This window comes from Spea bombifrons, chromosome 1 (assembly GCF_027358695.1).
Source record: "Spea bombifrons isolate aSpeBom1 chromosome 1, aSpeBom1.2.pri, whole genome shotgun sequence".
Lineage (NCBI taxonomy): Eukaryota > Metazoa > Chordata > Amphibia > Anura > Pelobatidae > Spea > Spea bombifrons.
The window spans coordinates 108,518,711-108,530,331 of NC_071087.1; the positions used below are offsets into that span (position 1 = coordinate 108,518,711).

Here is an 11,621-nt window from a genome sequence, read left to right on the forward strand (position 1 = left end):
CTCCCCCTGACACCTTTTTTTTTCCCCTCAATGTTTGAGCGTAATGTAGGTCTTGGATTTTCCTCCATGTTATGGTCACATATGCTGTAGTTTTGCGCTACAGTCTTAAGGTTGTTGGTGAGATAGGAGAATATTACATATAATGGAAATATTATGAGATATCATCCTGCAGTGGTTACTAGGAAGCTACTGGTTGGGGTTAGTGCCGTTAGCTGGAAATGAAGTCCCCTGTGTGAGGTAACTGAGCGAAGCATGGGAATGTCTGTGTGTGTGTGCTATATATATATATATATATATATATATATATATATATATATATATATATATATATATATATATCTCTCACTCACATGCTATATGGACAAATGTATTGGGACACCTGACATGTACACCACATGTGACTGGATTTTAAATACATAGATATTAATATGTAGTTGGTCCCTTGTTTGCAGTTATGACAGCCTCCAATCATCTAGGAAGGGTTTCTACAAAATGTCAGTGGTTTTTTTTTTTTTGCCTATTCATCCAGTAACCCATTTGTGAGGTAAGGCATTGATGTTGGATGAGAAGGCCTGGCTAGCAGTCTCTATTTCATTTCATCCCAAGGGTGTTTGACGACGACTACTACTACTACTTCATGATGTGTAACTTTGTGTACCTACGAGGGAAGACTTCCAGAGGATTCGGGATACAGCATCGGCAGTTTTAGGGGCTTCTATTTAGGCTCACATCGTCACCTTGTGCCCTTACGAACTCCTCGTGAATGTTAAAGAAGGAATGCATACAAATTTATTACTTACCTTTAGGTAGATGTTTTCTACAGGTCATTTGTTGAATCTGACCTAGAAGCAGCTTGTCTACATTCAGGGATATGAATTTAGTTATTCTTGCTTTTAACATTGACTGCTTTACCCATAGCTCTTACTTCACCTAGGATAATTTCTAGCATTCTCTATTTAAGAACCCTATTATATGTTGTTTTTGCAGATCTGGTGGGTCCTTGCCTACCTCCAGAATTGGTGTCTAATAATGGTATTCTACCCTACCCATGAAATCATCAGTATTCTGTCCCTATCCAAGGAATGAGAAGGAATTCTTCCTCTACTCGTTAGATGTCTGAAAGTCTGAAAAGGAGAGTATCCTAGAGAAAGTTTTTATCATTTTTGCAAGCTCTAGGAAAGTGAAAAAGCGGCCAAAGCCACTATTGCCGCTGGGATTGTATTGTGATTAGGAAGCCTATGCCAAGGCTGGAAAGGAACGTCCTCCTGTAAGATGCACTCATTGTATTAGGGTTGTCTCAGCATCATGGTGTCGGAGAATTTCCGAGTACTTCTATACCTTGGGGTTCCAAATTATGTAGATATCTTTATCGAGCGGCTCGAGAGAAATCAAACACACAAGAGTTTATGTATAATAAGATTTCTGTTTATTACGGCGCATTATGGCTGTATTTATATTCTTATCACAATCCAATCATTGAATTATTTGTTGAGGATAATATTATATGTTCTAGGAACTACACCAAGCCTACAGATAAAAATGGATATATAGAATACACAAGCTGCCATCACCCTATGTGGCTGGATAATATCCCTAAAGGACAACTGATGAGGATAAGAAGGAATTGTTCTAGGAAGGAAGATTTTGAGATAAAAGCAGGATCCATGTAGATAAGTTTATAGAAAAACACTGTTTTTTTTTAAATGTGGACGGTGCAAGATGTGCACCTTCCTCCCTAAAAAACTATTCACAGGTACAAAAACAGGAATGACTTACAAGATCAAACAATTTATGAACTGCAACTCTAAGAATGTAGTTTACCTTCTTGAATGTGGCTCTCAATATGTTGACGGAACGATTAGACCTGTAAAAGAGAGAATACTGGAGCATCTTGGTAACATCTGAAATAAGAGCATTAAACACCGTGTACCCAGACTTTGTAACATGTGCCCTAAATCCCCCCTACAATTATGGGTATAGATATAGTCCAGCCCAACAGGAGAGGTGGAAATAACACACAAAGTTTTTCTAAGAAAGAAACCGAATGGATTTTTAAATTAGAAACCTTTAATTAAGAAGGGAGGATTTAATACAGAGCTAGATATTTTAGCCTTCATATAAATTAATTACAATAATAAGTGGCTTAAAGATTATAGAATTTATTTTATTTCTTAACAGTCATATATATATCTATACATATTATATATATATATATATATATATATATATATATTTCTAATTTTAAACAGTATTGAGAAATAGTTTAGAACCTTAAAATTGCTAATTTTTGGGAACAATAAGGGAGATGTTCCTTTCCTTCCCAGACGTTTTACACTACCTTCTTCACGTTCTAGATACTCCTGTATGAGGGTGTTTATTCTTTTATACTTTTTATACATTGCTTAAATTATAATATGATTGAGAGATGTTCCTAGACAAACTAAACAATCTTTCAATGACCTTCTGGTGCAAGTATTGTAGATGACCAGACCACCCCATTCAACTATTGATTGTTGATAACAGATATAGGGGGCGTCCACCATATTTGATAGACAAATATGAGATACATTAAGTATCTGGATGTATCGACATATTAGTTTCTGGCAATAACATATCGCTTTCACGTGATTCAGACAGATCCCGCTTGGCCGTAGCCAGGGTCACTCCAGCAGAATCCTTCAGCGTGGTTTCTGAGTACAATAAACTGGTAAAATCCATTGAACTCCAAAAATGATTACACATGCCGAATAGACTGTTAGATTCATGATGGTGTCTCGACTTTATCCTCGGATGCTTTTATTCTCTTGCAGTGGCTGGCGGGTAACCAACTCAATTTCCCCTCCAGCAAAACCAATGTAGGGGTTGTTAACAGCACTTGGTAGAGACCATCAAATCTGGGTTCAAAACTTTTTTTCTCAATACTGACTCTCTCTGCCTTTTTTTTCCCCTCACTTTCGACGTACCAATTAAAATATTCCCATCATTTTAAATTTCTTTCTTTCACTTGCTATTTCCCCCTCTCGCATCCAACGATCCTTCAGAGAAAAATTATTTTAAACATCATTCTTGATATTACTTCATATATTTAGACCAATAGCTCCCTCCTGGGCTGGATTTAGGGGGTACTGCTTATGACAGGAAAAATTAGTACCTTTATTCTATTTTACCTGTAGCAGTGCAACTTTTAGCCATCCCGTATCGTTTTTTTCAGTTGACCATAATTGGTCAGGTACCCGGGTTAAAACATTCATACAAGACTCAGCCGCGTCTCGTAACTTCCTTGCGTCCACGTCTCAGAACTTCGTCAGACGCTCTCTGCCAAGCATTCGTCTTTTATTCCAGACCATGGTCTCTCTGCCAACTCTTATTGTATCAATTGAACTTTTCCCAAAGAATCTACACTAGTAGTTTATGTCATACCGGCTTGTTTTAACATTTTTTCAATGCCTTTTCTTACTCCCTTCCCCTCGTTTTCAGACGCTACCCTCATAGCGCTTTCTTCAATGAGATCGCCCTCTCCGTGGGGCTACTCAACACATTTCCCATCGCACCAGTATACAGGTCAGACACAGAACAATTATGTCCTAAAAAACACCCCTGCAGAGGAATTTTCTTTGTGTCACTGGAGACAGCTGAGTGCAGCTGAGTGCTGCTATCAGTTGTCTTGTATCCCTCCCTGTCTGTTTGTTATATCTCCTACTACATCAGGGGCGTCCAACATGAGGCCCGTGGGCCAAATGCAGCCTGCCTGACCTCAAAGTGCAGCCAGGGCAACCGGGATTGCAAGGGCCCTGCTGCTTACCTGTGGGAAGGTCTTTTGTACTGCACAGGGGAAGCGGAACCCAGCAGAGTCACGTGAATTTACGTCACATCACATTACTCTGCTCCAGTACTGCTTTCTCTGTGCAGTACAAAAGAAGTTGCTCACACAGAATGCAAACAACGCAGAGGGAGGCTGCGGCCCCTGCGGAAGTCTGTGAGCAGCACCTAGAGAGCTGCAGTGCAGTAAGGGGGATGCGTAAGTGGCGGGGCATGGCACAGGGTGTCTGTAAGTGATGTGCAGACCCCATACTGCTGGCAGCATCAATACACAAAGGGGGCAGCTAGACAGGTTTCAAACAGCAATCACACTTCTATCATGCCAAGTCAGCCAGTACATGCTGGAACCTGGCTACGCCTGTGCATGATAGGAGTGTGATTGCTGTAAACAATTATATATATATATATTATTTAATGTTTTGTCCAATTTTTTTAAAAGTAACACACCAAAATCGGACAAAAAAAATACAATAACAATATTAATTTATATATGATTGTTAACAGCAATCACACCCCTATCATGCCCATGGTTGCCTACCAGTACATGCTGGAATTTGGGTATTCCTGAGAATGCTGTTAACAATTATATATATATATATATATATATATATATATATATATATATATATATATATATTGTTATTTTATTTTTTTGTACAATTTTGGTGTGTTACTTACTTTTGTTAAAAGTGTGGTTTTTGTTTTATTTCTAAAGGTGTGAAGGGGTCATTTTCGGATTCGGCTAAGTGAACCCTGATTTTTCGGTTTCGGTCCAGAACTTTCATTTCGGTGCATCCCTAGAATAAATAGAACTATAAAATTCTTACTTATCCAGAATCCTGAATCTGTAGTCACTTCAGAGGATACAACTTTCTAGGCCCAGAAATCAGTGAGAGGAAAAGTAAAGGTTTTGTGTCATTTACTTTATTTCAATCTGCATATCACATTAAAGGCCATATTTTCTCTCAGTGAAAAATGAGTGCAGCCCACGTATACAATTCTGATGAAGTGGCCCACTGCAGAAAAAACTTGGACACCCCTGTGCTACATGCTACTGGGAATGACATTGAAACAAAATGGTTACCTGGGAATTTCTTTTCTATGTAATTTCCTGCTGGCACAATAATAACTTTTTATATTGCTTAAGTTATGAGTCTGGCTTTGTTATTCACTAAGGGTAAGGTGGAGCTTTCAGAGGTTAGAATTTCCTGCCCTACCTGGATAGTTGGAGCTGTCTCCTACCACATGCTACCAAAAGCACAACAAAGAAAAGAAAATCACAGGTAAGAATTATTAATTATTAACTGTTTGATAAGAAAGCACTGATCCACAAACTAGTATATTCCAGAAAGATAGACTAGATCTTGTATTTGGTGACCAAATGCGTGGAAAATGTTAAATTACCACTATTTAAAATACCCTGGGGTGTCTAGTTTGCGGTACATTGAATTGTCCGACTTCAAAGATGTGCCAAAAAGGATTTGGGGCAGAAGGACCAAATGACCATACTCACTAACACATACATTCACACACACACACACTCCCCCACATACACACACAATAACACACTCATGCTCTCTCACACACACACACAATTAGACATCCATGCTAACAATCATACATACATACATACAAACATTCCTGCCCCCACCTACCCCTCACTGCTCCTGGAGCTCTCTGTCCGCAGCCTCGGTTTCACCGGGGGGTCACGTGACCCTGATACGCTCAAAATAGTCATGGTCCAGGTCAGAATGTTTATAAGAACATTTTTATAGAAGAGAGACAGATCACAATATATCGATAGATGTGCCATGGATCTTCCAGACATAAGTGAGCAGGGATAGAGCACAAAACACAGAAGTCAAAGTCCACCTTGAGTAAACAGATATAAATCTTTAACAACATTGTGCAAACTGAGAGAATATCCTTGGCATTCACGGTCAAGCATGCAATCACTGAAACATTAGTTAAATATTACTTCTCTCTAACATTTTTATCTGTATATAACAAATAGAAAAAACAGCAACAGGAAAAGAATTGCTGCATTTGAATTATAGCAGGTTCCAGCGTAGTTCCTGAAGCAACAATAGACGTATTGAAAGTCTCATGAAACCAAAACCAAAAAAGCAGTCCGCCTTCCAACTGAGAACCCAGGATAATGTCGAACTATAACCTCCAAACATTGAAGATGCAGTAAAGGCTGTGCCATAATACACCTGAATGGAAAGGTATCAATCAGAAAGTATGATGGGCGGGCCTTGTGTAACAGTACCAAAATGAGTACCGAAATGTTGCTTGTATTTTAATTTTTAAAGCATTGTCTTGACTATTAACCCCTTTAGTCCTCTATAGACGTACCGGTACGTCCATAAAACGCATCTCAAAAATCCTCTATGGACGTACCGGTACGTCCTGAGCTTCTTTGACAGCCTGGACTCCCCCCTGTCAGCAGAAAACTGTTACAGGTTTAAATGCCCGATCGCGCGAGGGCATTGCCTTCCGGGTCCTGTCACTGCTGATGTCACCCGGAAGGTCATCGGAGGACAGGATATCCCCTTCAAGGTCTGTCTAGACAGTGTGATCGGTGCAGGGGGATCATCCTCCTCCCATGCTGAAACACAACATCAGCAAAAATAAATAAAAAGAATCACTAAAATATTCCAATAAATAATAATTAAAAAAAGCAATAAAGTGAGCTAAGTGATGTCATTGTAACATCACTGGCATTAATAACATGTTCAAGAGGTCCCTAAGAGGACCTCTAACCATAATGCAACAGTGCAATTTAAAAAAATAAATGCAAAAAACACAAAAAATAAAAAAGATAAAAAAGATAATAAAAAAGACCCTTACATCCCATTGCCCTAATACAACATCTAAAAGGTATAACCCCCTGCCTTCGTTTAAAACCCCCAAACCTGTTAACCCATAAGTATAAAAAATACTACCCTATAGTGTACTATCTGTAAGGGATGGCTATGGCTTTCTTTAGAAAGGAAAAAACTAAGGATGTGAGGTATTTCCATAATCAGGAGATGCAGCTAAACAATTTTGGCTGGGTTTCTCTGCCTTAACACATACCCTGTGCAAAAAAATCTAAGCAACACAGAAGTGTTGGTGAAAAAAGCACAGGAAATAATTTCTGCGGCCACCTTTGACAGTGATTGGTGGCCAAATAACTGCGTGAAGAATGCCCAGATACCCCTGATACGATAGTCTGGGTTGTCTGCTTTACAGAAATATACACTTTTGTGGGTATTTTTGGTTTATTTGTTTAAAATTAGAATCCCATCATATCTAATGTAAAAATTCTACGAATAATGTACACCTTATAGTATGTTCCCTATAAGTGCTGGGAAAGTTTGGAAATTCTATATAAATTAGATATTTCTGAAATCAGGACACCTGAATTGATAAACTTAATTGATAAACCTAATTTTGTGAGGATTCAGAGGGGAAAATATATAAAAAATTTGTTTTTTTCTGATTTTTGCTAGTTCTTACTAAATTTCTCATCCAAAATTTTACGCTAGTTATCTTACTATGATATCATAAGAAAGCTCTATCTCTCCTTGAAAAAACAATATATATAGTTTACATGGGTACACTATTCACAGGAAAGGGGAATAACTGCTGAACCGACATACCGCAAAAATGGCAAAATTGCTCCGGGTCTTGAGGTACCAAAAACCCCATAGGACTGAAGGGGTTAATGAAACCCTGCCATATCTGAAGAAATCATTGGGTATGTGTCTCCTTATCAAGGCTAGCCTCCGGCCAGTCTATCTGCATCAGCTTTGTCTTTAATAGCAACAGGGTAGGAGGCGTGGGGTGTACCCACTGGTGTAAAATAGTTTTGCAGACTGCCACCATAAAAATGCCCAGCTGTTTTCTATTACCCCTATACGTATCAGCTGTCATCGTCAGAATAGCCAATTGTGGGGTTAGATATGTTAGAAAGTCCCAGGGATTTATAATATGCATTAGCCGAGGAAATGGGGGAGGGAGGGGGTCATTGCCAAAGACAGTGATACAGGTATGCCCTTGGGGACCCATACTTGCTGCAACGGTGATTGGATTTAAACTCCATCCTGTATAATCTTGCAGGAGAGTAATAAGCATAATGGGCAATTGTAAGACACATATCAGAATACATGGAGGTTGGCACTCACTGCATCATAGACATCAGCGATCTCCAGGTTTGGCATATGTTGAATCTATTTCTTAACCCCTCCTGTTAGGTCAGGTAGGTATTTGTCTTCCCTCAACAACTTATATAAAATCGCAGTGGAACGACTTGCATCTGTGGTTCGGATTAAAAAGTCTAGGGGGTTTTGGAAGGGCCATTTCTAAACTACCGTATTTGCTCGATTATAAGACGACCCTGATTATAAGACGACCCCCCAAAATCTGAATATTAACTTAGGAAAAAAAGAAAAATCCTGAATATAAGACGACCCCAAAGGAAAAAGGTTTTACCAGTAAATGTTAATTCATGTAAACTATTTTTTTTAATAAAAGCTATGATTGAGAAAAATATTTTTTTTGTTTTTATTTCTTGTATTTTCCAACCTGTCCCCCAGTTACGCACATCTGCCCCCAGGCTTGCCACTCCAATATGGCACTGTGGCCCATGATATGCCTTTTAACCCTCTATATGCCACTGTGCCCCATGGTATGCCTTTTGACCCCCTATGTGCCACTCTGCCTCCAGAAATGCCTTATACCCCTATATCCCATTCTGGCATTTAGGGGGTTAAAATGCATATTATGCAGGTTGGAAAATACAAGAAATAAAAACAATTTAAAAAAAATAGTTTACATTTAGGGGGTTAAAAGGCATATTATGGGGCAGAGTGCCATATAGGGAGGTATAAGGCATTTCAGGAGGCAGAGTGCTCTATTAAATGCCCCCTTAACGCCACTCCAGAAATGCCCTGTGCCCCCATTTAACACACACCCTATACCCCCATTTAACTAACACACACACACACACACACACACTCTCTCTCTCTCACCCCTCTCTCACCTCTCAGCCCTCTCTTACCGGTGCTTCCAGCCGGGGCAGCGGGTTGACGTCGCCTTCTGCTGCAGCCGGAAGGAGGTGGAGTTGGCAGCGGGGGTTTGTATGCGTCCGTTGCGTATACTTTCCCCGGTGCGGGGAGCTCTGATCTCTGACAGTCGGGGAAGGTCTACGCGACGGACGCAGACAACCCCCGCAGCTAGCCACACCACCTTCCGGCTGCAGCGGACGTTGTCTACGCGGATCGCGTAGACGTCAACCTGCTGCCCCGGCAACACAGCAGGAAGCACCGGTAAGTGTGTGTATGATGGGGGGGGTGAGACAGGAGGATCCAGGTCCCCTGCAGCGGTGCGGGGGATCTGGATCTTAGTCTCCTAATCAGACCTCTATTTGAGGTCTGATTAGAAGACGACCCCGATTAGAGCATTTGCTCTGAAAAAAACCTCGTCTTATAATCGAGCAAATACGGTATTTGGAATCGGTACGAGGAGACACAATCCAGGGGTCGCACCGGGCCCCCTAGAGGCACAACCCCTGTAGTTACGCCAGTGGATGTTGCTGAACACAGTGGGGTGTTTTTTTTTTAAGAGACATATACCAGGAGATGTAAATTTATACCTGAAGTATAATTTATGTGGAAAAAAACACCACAAAATAAATCACTAGCACAAAGTTTTGCAAAGGCTATTAATGCATGTAAAGTGTTAAAATACCAGCATTTCAAATACATTGGGGTGTCTATTTTTCAAAAATATATAGTTTTATGGGTATAAATTGAATTGGCCGGCTTCAAAGGTGTCCCAAATAGGACATGGGGACAGGGTCACCAGGTTTGAAATGTTATTTTTACTTATTGCCCAATAACATGCTTTTTTTCAATTTATTTTTTTTTTATAGGAAACTAGACGATATGATCACAAACTGGTATCCAAAGTAAGTCTTTCTTGTTCTGAAAAAAAAGTATATAAATTGTTTGAGTACAGTAAACTAGAGAGAAGAAAATTACTAAACATGAGCACCGCAGAAATGTTAAAACAGCCATTGTCACAAAAAAGCCCAAGCCTTAAGGGGTTAACATTGTTATAAAAAAACAAAGACAATTCTGAAACTCGTAGTGTCTCTCTTGGGAAGTAAAGGCAAATGATGCATTTCTTTTTAAAGGGAAACCATGGTCTGTTTGCGGGGACAACATGGAGTGCTTAAAAACGTATTGGTTTCCATTCTGAAAAATTAGAAACTCTTTATAGAGCAACTGGAGCCTGGTGGTCAGGGTTATTATTTATAGAGTGCAAGCAGACTCCATAACTCTATTATAGAGAGGGGGAACACAAAATTAACTATACATCAACACGTACTATAAGATATATTGGTACAAGGGGAAAAGAGGGTCCTGCTGTTGTAAGCAGGCATCCTATTAACTTTTAGTTAACTTACTTGGAAAGGAATATTTCTGTCTAAAAAAAAAATGCATGACTGTTTCTTGAATTTGGAAATGCCTGGCTTTGTGCATGCTTCTGACCCCTGTATGTATAGGAAGGGTTGAGATGCATACACATACCTGTGACCCTTTAGGTAGACATGCCTTGAGGCCCTGTCTCCTGCTCTAAATAGGAGCTGATGGAGCTGAATTGCAGGAAGTAGGACTAGCTGCTCCAATAGGGCAAGGGGTGCAGCTTTGTTCAGCTAACTAAATGTGGGGTCAATGAAGCAACCCTGGGCCACTGATCCCAAAAATAAAATAAAAATAAATCAGACACAGAATTCTTTTAGGCTGGCCAGCAACATGTGAAAGTCACGCGTCACTTTATAAGCAACATATTTAACGTCACTCTCTGCTACCCTTTGACGCAGCTGGAAAAGAGCAAATGTGCAGGCCTCCATTGGCCCATTGTCTGGCTACACCGTATTAGTTAAGGCACGGGGTTGCAACGGAACAAAACAATACCGTTTATTGTGGTTTTAAGGTGTCCCATGTCGATTACAAATGCTGCTTCCTTTTGAAGAGTGCTGGCCTCTGCAAAGAAAGAAAACCTGTAGCGTCAACAGCTGGAAAAACGTCTGCTCATTAACATTTCCACGAAATATTTAAAAAAATGTAAATCTGTAAAAACCTAAATACCTCATTTGCCAGAATTTCTTTTCTAAATATGTCCTTGCGTTCTGCTTGCAGATGTGTGTTTTACACCATGAATCATGTGTTCTTGAGCTGCTTACTCAGAATATTAGCCACCATCCTTCCATTCACTTGCCTGGAATGGGTTGTGCCACTGTAACTTCTCCTGCACCATTGCATTGTTATTGTAAATGTTAGTGGAAAGCAAGCAAGAAGGGATAGGAAGTGCAGGGAAAGAGACAAAGGGACTCGGGAGGGGGTGAAAACTTCGGCGGCTGTGTTTCAGGAAATGCGGGAGGGGGGTGCAGGAAATGGGGGTCACAAGGAGGAGAGGGGGAACAGAAATCCCAGCTCAGCAAAAAACACACCCATAGATTGTGCTGAGACAGGACTTCTGCTGCTAAGCAGTATGGGGATGGCAGTATGCCAAGGGCATGGAGGGGGTAGCACATCTTGGGATATTGGGGCTTTCAGAGAAGGAGAGCTATTTGTTGTGTAACCTCTTCTTTTCCAGATGTTCCTGAAAATTGTTTAAAGAAAAAGAAAAACACAGACATACCCCGTAACCTCCTCCCTTTCTTCCTCCGACAGACGGTCAGAGGTGCTGAGTGGAGGGATTTTTAAATGACCACCAATGTCTACAAAGCAAATTTCCAGAAATGTTTT

General features: G+C 40.2%; 1 long non-coding RNA gene across 2 annotated transcripts; it reads left to right on the forward strand.

Moving 5' to 3' along the window:
• Window positions 1-4,975: 4,975 nt before the first annotated feature.
• LOC128498142 (uncharacterized) lies at window positions 4,976-11,503 on the forward strand. 2 transcript variants are annotated; one of them, XR_008354408.1, is made up of 4 exons: window positions 4,976-5,102; window positions 5,877-6,047; window positions 9,740-9,775; window positions 11,470-11,503. It is a non-coding gene; the product is annotated as an uncharacterized LOC128498142 (long non-coding RNA). The 2 variants fall into 2 exon arrangements; XR_008354402.1 differs by lacking the exon at window positions 5,877-6,047.
• Window positions 11,504-11,621: the final 118 nt, after the last annotated feature.